Source organism: Mus pahari, chromosome 18, assembly GCF_900095145.1.
Source record: "Mus pahari chromosome 18, PAHARI_EIJ_v1.1, whole genome shotgun sequence".
NCBI lineage: Eukaryota > Metazoa > Chordata > Mammalia > Rodentia > Muridae > Mus > Mus pahari.
Window position 1 is genome coordinate 44,818,606 of NC_034607.1, and position 9,101 is coordinate 44,827,706.

Consider the following 9,101-nt stretch of genomic DNA (forward strand, 5'->3'; position numbering starts at 1 on the left):
CCCACATGCAGGATTATAACATACTCTGGTTGTCTTGGAAGAAAAGTATGTATTGCTTGCAATTTTAAGATCAGGAAGAATCCATCAACAGAACTTCCCATGATTTTACTTAGAAGTGAGAAAAATTAAAAAATAAAGAATTCAAGGATATTAGCTTTTTTTCTAACAAAATAAAATTTCTGATTTGATTTAACAATTTGGCTTGCCTTACAGTCCTAATTACCTCTGAGTAATCCTGTTGACATTTCTGGATTTCTTGGAGGTTGGCTGGAAATAACTAAAACTAACTCAACTTAATTTTTGACCAAGATGGAGGTGGGGCATGGCGTGTGAAGAAATGCCCTTTCTGAAAGGAGAAGCGGAACCAGATCTGGAAGATTGGTACCAAATACATGTCCACAGGAGGACATCAACTGCATTGCAATGGTGCTGCAGGAAAGAGCCAGCTGTTCACTTTTGTTAGAGGAGTTTAAGATGGGATGAACTGTCAGGACATGGGCTGTACATGTTGGGCTCTGAAGCAGCTACGAGATATGCATGGCAGAATGGTTTAACTGCCAAGGCTAGGGAATGGCGGTCAGAGGGCCTATCATTTAACTTACTTTATCATGAATATAGTTTGTGTTGCATTGTCGTATGCTATCCTTTGGTGTCACCTGCCCTGGCTCTGTGCTTACCAGCAAGATCCCGGACACTCTTCATAAAGTGCTTCCTTTTGGGCTGCATCACAACACTGTCAGTATTTTCTGAAAGGTAAATTATGATAGGCTAATGCAGTTATACGTTCACTCACTTACTAAATCCAAGTGAGCAAGGCATTAAATAATGCAGGCCTACCTTTGCCTTTATGTAGCTTTGGATTTCGGTATACAAATCGATCCAAGAATCTCATGAGTGTGAAATCCTGCAGTGGGTCCCCAGAGTACTGAATACAATTTCCCTGAAAGGTGGAAAGATGGTAGAGGATTTAAGGACTTAAAAAAAACCAAAAAACCCATCTATCTAAATATGAAAAATGGGAAAACCATAAGCTGCTGTTATGTCCCATCTGAGGCACATGTGAACAATATTTGTATACCACACTAAAAAACTATACATACAAACATATATTTTATGATGTACTGGAGATTTTATAGGCAATATAGCAGAGGAGCCAGCCTGTAATAATGTAATAAGCGGCTGCACGAGACCAACTTTGTTCTTCTGCCTTACAGAAGTGTTGTAGTTTTATGAGGTCAAATTTAAATACATACATACATACATACATACATACATACATACATACATACATATATATATAAATTTTTTTCCACTCTAGATTTTATTCCCTGCCCGGTCCATCCTCAGACTGTTCCGCATCCCACACCTCCTCTTGCCTACTGTCTCCATGAGGATGTCCCAATCCTTATTGGTCCTCAACAACAGCAGAAAACATCAAATTCTACATGGCAGGGAAATTTGTACCATCAATTACTGATGACCAAAAACTACAAAACTTAGCCAGGTGTCAAGGCGCCCCGCACTCGGAGGCAGGTGGTTCTCTGTGAGTTCAAGACGAACCCAGACAAACTTGAGTTCTAGGACAGCCAGGGCTCTGTCTCAGAAAAAAACAAAAACAAAAAAATCCCCCAAACCCACAAACAAAAACCAAACCAAAACACAACAAAAAACCAACCCAAAACCTCTGACCCTCTGGCCCCCCAAAAACCCCAATAATATTTACATATTTTAAAGAGTATTTTATACTTACCTCAAGGATAGTCTTTGCAAAAAGGGCCACAGAAGGATGGAAATGTTCAGATAGCTATATAAGAAAAAATGTAAACATCATTATTTTTAAGATCAGGTTTTTTTTTTTTTTTTTTTTTTTTAAGCGAAATTACAGGCTATGGGGCTGGAGAGATGGCTCAGCAGTTAAGAGCACTGACAGTTCTTCCAGAGGTTCTGAGTTCAATTCCCAGCAACCACATGGTGGTTCATAACCATCTGTAACAAGACCTGACGCCCTCTTCTGAAGACAGCTATAGTGTACTCATATACATAAAGTCTTTTAAAAAAAATTACAGGTTATTTGAGAAAAATTTAGAGAATTAAAACTTAAGCTAATATAGAAAGAATGATTCTCAAACGGTTTGCAAACCATGTGTGCATTTAAAAAACTGAAAATGTAAGAACTTCCACCTAAGTGGGTTATTTTTCTATTAACTTTATTAGAAATTATAACAAGAAAAATTTAAATGCTTCAGAGCACTTGATGTACTTGCAGAGGTTCTGAGTTCAGGTCCCAGAACCCACACAGTGTCTCCTAACTGCCTGTAACTCCTATTCCAGGGGATCTGACAGCCTCTTCTGGCCTTGGAAACCGGGTATGCAGGTGGGTACACACATACACACACAAGCAAAATACTCATACACATAAAATGAAGATAATAAATAATACGTACCATGTATTAATGTAAAAAACATGTTCATAAAAAATAAGTGTATTTCAGAACAGAAATTACAAAATTAAGAAGCATTAATTAATTCTGAAAGTAATATTTTCAAAACCTCTTGTGTGTTTAGGTGACTTGAATGTAATGCATTTTGAATCCTTCCCAGTGTTCTATTCTATTTGAGCATCTTTGAAGAGAACCTAGCCTCAAACAGATCTATGGTTAAAAAAGGAATTAGTAAGTCTTTCACCAAAGTGTGGATTTTCTTCTTTGAAGCTATACCAAAAGGAAAAATTAACTGCCAGGTAGAATCAACCACAGCAAATGGCTTTAGGCATTTACTACTTAGAGTCAACAGGTCCACTACGAATGTGTAGCCCTTCCCCACAGTGAGTTAGGAACGCTGTCCACTGGTGATCTGAGAAGCACTGGATGAGTAGGGCACTTCCTCCAGACCGCACAGACTTGCACTGTCAATATGAACACTAATTCTAGCATCCAGCTTTGTAGAGAGGCACGACTGGTCCGCAGGCACTGTTTGAGAATGAATTGTTACTGACTACAGGAACTACTAGTAAGTTTTGTCTGAGGCAAAAAAATCAATTACTTCATTTACAAGACACTCAGAGCAAACAGTATGCCAGTTAGTCTATTAGGATACAGCTCCATGGATCTGGAACAGCTGACCAAGTTCTACTCCAAGACATAGTTCAACCTTTATACTTAGGTGCACAGCAAGAGTGGGAATGTGCACTTTCCATTCACACAGGGAACACCGGCATGTATTTATTTATTTACTTAGTGCTTAATCATTCCCTAGTGATCCTGGCTTCCCCTCCCTTATTTACTACAGGAACACACAGAGAGGAATATAAAGAGGTAATGGCTACAAACACATCAGCTTGACTTGCACAGGGCATCAACAGTTCCCTTGTCTTTTTTTTTTTTTTTTTTTTTTATCTCATCAGTGCTACAGCTAGCACAAGGACAGACAAAGGACACATGGACATTACCAGGACAGTAGCTGTGGTCTTGCAGACTCAATAGAGTGCTGTGAGCATCTGGACTCACATCTCAAGAGTAACTCACAGGGAGAAACCCATTGCCCTCTGGTTACAGGAAGGCCATTAGAGACCTAACTTGTCTTCTTCATTTACAAAATAACATAGGAAAAGATTTCTATTCTCACACAACAGCAGGACACGTTAGAGAGCCACGTGCATCCACGTTCTTATTTGTGAGCTACATATGGTATTTTTATTTACATGTACATCAGTTACATGTTTCTGTAGAATGAACACAGCACACTATGTTTTTGCCAGTGTGTGCTTTCATGTTAGCTTCTTCATCATTTGCAAGTCAAGATTTAATGTGTTAAAATCCATGAAAGCAAGAATATGTGTCATAAACTAATTAAAAGATGGTTAAAACTATTTTACCTTTTTGAGCTCCCAAAGACTTGTATTTTCAGCTCCGCAGAATAAAGGATTTCTGCTGAATGGATCATATGTCTTTATTTGCTTGCCACCTAAGAACACAGAACTTTTGAAATGCTTTATTCCTAACTCAAGAAGACACTTCAAACTATCACAACTAATGTTCTCACAGAATGACCTAATCTTCAACTGTTAGTAGTTCAGTAATCCATTATTAGATAAAAATGTCAAGTCCCTTCAACAAGTTATCTTGATGTCTATCTACTCAAACATTTTTTTTCCTGAAAAAACTTTGCAACATGCTGGCTCCACCTTCCAAATGACTGATTCTTCTGTAGTTTTCATTCAGTCAGAGAAAGTGCTAAGAAAACAAATACTAAATAGGTAAGATGGAAATAACCTAAAGAAATATGTCTAGAGTATTTCAGAGCATTTCATTTGTGGTGTTGCAAATCCTTCCTATTAAGCTACAATCAGGAAGTTTTTTCCTGGAACAGATTTATGTGTTTGTAGAAACCCCAAAATAAAAGAGACTTACATTTGCTTTCTACTTTTTCTTATTAAGTGTGTATGTGTGCAAGTGCCATAAGGCTGCATGTGGAGGTCAGAGACTGAACTCAGTCCATGAGGCTTAGGAGCAAGTGCCTTTCCCTTCCTGGATGAGTTGTCTCACTGGCCCCAGAAAGACTTTTAACACCCACTGTAAACTATATAGCTTGTGCACAAGCTTGTCGTCCTCCTAAAGGACAACAGTGTGTGCTTCAAACAGATAAATCCTTTTAACAACTTCCCTTATGGGGCTGGAGAGATGGCTCAGTGGTTAAGAGTTCAAATACTGAGTTCAAATCCTAGCAACCACACGGTGGCTCACAACCACCCGTAATGAGATCTGATGCCCTCTTCTGGGTTATCTGAAGACAGCTTCAGTATACTTACTTATAATAATCAATCAATCAATCAATCAATCTTTTTTTTTTTTTTTTTAAAGAAAAAGCACTTTCCTTGACTGCCAGCATGCTCTCTAATATATCTAAATGACACTTTAGATACTGAGCTACTTTAACCATAGGTCCTAAAAGAAATGAGTCGGGCACTGTCTCCCTCAGTGTAAAGCTGGTGTTCTTTTTCTTTGTGGCCTCAGATAAAGACTGCATTTTAAAGCTTTCTTTTGGTTCTAATAGTCTATTAACTGCCTTCTTTTCCTCTGAGGTGTGTGTACACTTGAGGTCTGTCTGTCTGTCTGTCTGTCTGTCTCTCTCTCTCTCTCTCTCTGTTTTTCGAGACAGGGTTTCTCTGTNTAGCCCTGGCTGTCCTGGAACTCACTNTGNAGACCAGGCTGGCCTCAAACTCAGAAATCCGCCTGCCTCTGCCTCCCGAGTGCTGGGATTAAAGGCGTGTGCCACCATGCCCGGCAAGGTTTCTATTTCTCAGAAAGTCTATCTTAAAAACTTGGTTTAAGGGGCTGAAGAGATGGCTCAGTAGTTAAGAGCACTGGCTGCACTTTCAGAGGACCCAGGTTCGATTCCTATCACCTACATGGTGCTCACAACTGTCTTTAAACCAGTCCCATGGCATCCAATGCTCTCTTCTGGCCTCCTGGGCATTAGGCATTCACATGGCACACAGGCATATGTACAGGCTAAACATATACACATAAAAAATTAATAAAAAAAACTTTCTGCAAGAAAGTGCAAAGCATGAATATAACAGCCACACACAGGTCCATTCAGAAATCAAACTTCATGTGACCCACACGTGGATGCCTTCATGTGCTCACTCAAATGGCTCAATGAGGCTCAAACTCTTATTTAGAACAGAAATTAATGATTCACTGTGCACAACATTTTATCGGTTTACCTAATTCCCACAGCTCTAAAGGCATCTGCTTGATCTCCTAGATTTATTTTAAACACGAAATTCTGTTAATGAAGATTATCTGTGATTCCCTACCATGAAGATTTCACTTCATGGCTGCAAATGTGTTTAGCACACACAATGGCTATGCGTTCCACCTCCAGAATTGTCAAATGCATGTGTATGCGTGTGCTTGCACACACACATACTCATAGAGATATGAAGATAACGGAGGGAACTAATTCCTTAATTAGTTTCAAGGGAACAAGCCAAAGGACTTCACCTTTCAGGTTGTCAAAGTGCACCCAGGAAGCGGCCTTCGGCCTCTCGGTCTCTGCGCTGGTCTCGGGCTCCGTCTCCTTCGACTCTACTTCCTTCACTACATCTGTTGCTTTTTCTTTGTCTGCATCGGTAAACTTTTCATTGTCACTGTCATCTTCCACGTCAACGAAGTTTTCTTCATCAGATTCCTAACGAAATGTATCAATGACTCTGTTAATCAATGGGAATTGTAATGAAGTCTGTATTCATTTATGTGATGCAGAGTTTCAAAGACTCATTGCAATTCTGGTAAAAGGTGAAGAAACACCAAACAAGAAAAACCCCAGTCCTGACTCAGGTGAAACTGAAGACACACTCTCTTCCTAAACATGAGAGACAAGTTCTGAACCAAGAGATTTTAGAACCGAATCCTCAAACATTTGTCATGTTATGAACCATGACGACGGGTGCTATTACTATTTATTTCTACTTCATAACCGAGGAAACGGACGGAAAGGGTCTACTCATTCTATAATCACCTATAACTACCTCATATGACTGCAATTTCTAATGTAGTGCAGCTTCTTATGTAATAAATGGAAGAATCAAGCAAGCTGCCTATCTATTTAGCTGTACACCTGGCAGTGAAGTCTAGCTCCTTCCACCTCTACAACTCACACTTTAGCACACTCCAGAGAAACTAACTTACCGTCAGTAAAGCAAAGAAAAACATACACCCAAAAGCCCCCACCCAACACATCAGCACCCACTAAGGCCAAGAAGCAGTAAAGAACATACCGGATGATCATCTAGTTGGCTTCTTAAATCTGGTTTTGCTTTAAGGATCTCAGACACAAGATACAATGCTCCACAAATGAATGGCGGCATCTGTGTGCAGGTAACCTGAAGCAACCTCTTCACAAAAGCCTTCACCCGGCGCAACATGACGTCAGCTTTCAAAGATTTGTAGATCAGGTTGAGAAACATCGCTTGCTTGGAACATGTCATCAGGCCTGGATCCAACATCTTTCTGTAAAATGAAATCAAGGTCAAATGTTTATTCATAAAGTCATCCTCACATCCAGGAGTCACGGTTTACAGACTCCACAACCAATGACAACAACCTCATCTTAGCGATACCTTTCCTGCATATGTTAGAATAAGAAACTATTTCTGTATTATCAGATATAGTGAGAATCAACGACCCCAAGAGAAAGAACACACTGGTACAAAGGAAAGAAATCATCAGTTAAGAGCCACTTTTGTGTGACTTTTTTTTTTAATACTGATACAGGTATAGAGCCCAGGTGAAAGGTTACACACATTTAACAGGAGCTGACACCCACTCAATCTGCTTTTAACCAGTTCTTGAGAGGCAGAGGCAGAGGCAGTAGCTCTCATGTTCAGCCAGCCTGATTGCCATAGCAAATTCAAGGCTAGCCAGGGTTACACAGTGAGCTGCTAACAAAACAATTAAGACTGAGCCCTCTGAAACATAGATCAAATGACCCGAGTGTCTGTCTTTGTTTACTCTTGAGGTAAGCAGGGCAGCCTCCGCCCCCAACACGGCTCTAGTGTAGACCATATATGAGTAGTGAAAAAGGAAACTCTGAGTCCTTCTGATGTGACCCAATGGACTAAGCAAGCACTCCCTTATACACACTACCAGTCCAGAATGTTCTCTGTATGTCCACAGCCCCCCAAATAGGTTCGGTTCTTCTAATGTTCTCTCTGTTTTATGTTTATGCTCCGCAGTTTCCTCAACTCTGAGTCCTCGGTTTTCCTGCCTTTTCTCCCATGGGACAAAGGAATCAGATTATTCTATTATAAGCTTCCTCTATGTACTGTTTTCCTAAATGAGGGGTCCAATCAGGCACTGACTATAGCCTTCATTAATTATACCAAATAAAGCTTTCCCCTTATTCAGCTTTCTTGGAAAGTGTGTGTGTGTGTGTGTGGTGTCTATGCCTATGGAAGGAGATAAACAAGTTGGAGAGGACAACTAAGAGAGTTCTCTCTCTCTCTCTCCCCCATGTAGGTTTTGGGGACTAAACACAAGCTGGCAGTCTTGTCAGTCAACACCTCTGCATTTTACTAATAAAATACTGTAAGAAAAACGAGGTTAGTCAAGTTACCAGAAGGGTTTTACTGATAACTAAATAACATGGCAAACTACTGCCTGGGATCCAAATCATGGTAAGTATGGCTTAAGTCTAGTAATCACTACTTTACATTTTCCTTCATAAGTTAGATACAGATGTGCAACTGTAAAAACAAAAAACAAATTAGTGGCCAGGTGTGACAGAACATGCCTTTCATTCCAGCACAGGCGCTCTTATGGGTTTCAGAGCAATCAAGGCTAAACGGTGAGAACCTGTCTCAAAAATAAAAAAGCAAAATAGAAAAGAATAGGTAAGTTCCTCAACACAGCTTGCTGATGTATGTAAGGCAGATCCAAAGTGCCTCCACTGTAGCAGTATCTGTCCTGGTGAGATAAGGACAGCTGTATGATTCAACAAACAAATCTTAAAGGCAGGAAAAGCACAATACAACCAAACCAAAGCCTGAAATCTGAAACTCCTAACACGCATTCCAGTTAGGGTCTGCAGGGCTGGGATGTCTGTTGATGGTGCCATATCTTACATGCCCAGAACATGGGCAGCAGATATAAGCACTCAAAAAAAAAAAAAAAAAAAAAAAAAAAAAAAATCACTTGTTGAATGAATTACTCAACAGCTGTATGAAGAACTGGAGGGAGATTTAGAGGATATTGGGGAAAGGGAATTTCAATTCCACCTCTGGCTCTAGTTCCTTACTATCCAGTAAGACTTAAAACCAATGTAGCAAAGTGTCAAAGTGTTACTGGCTCAAAGTTGGTGAATACTCAGTTGCTGAGGGTGCCCATGTGAAGTATATGCCCATGTGAAGTACACACACACACACATTTTACCCTATACTATTCATGCTATACCACAGCAAAGGTTTTACCACACTCATGCACTTACCTGTATAAAGCTGTGTAATATCGGTCAGATATTGTCTGTTGAGAATTCATTACTTGGAAAAGTAGCATTAAAGCCTGCACACTAGTATTAAAATTTACAACATGCAACAC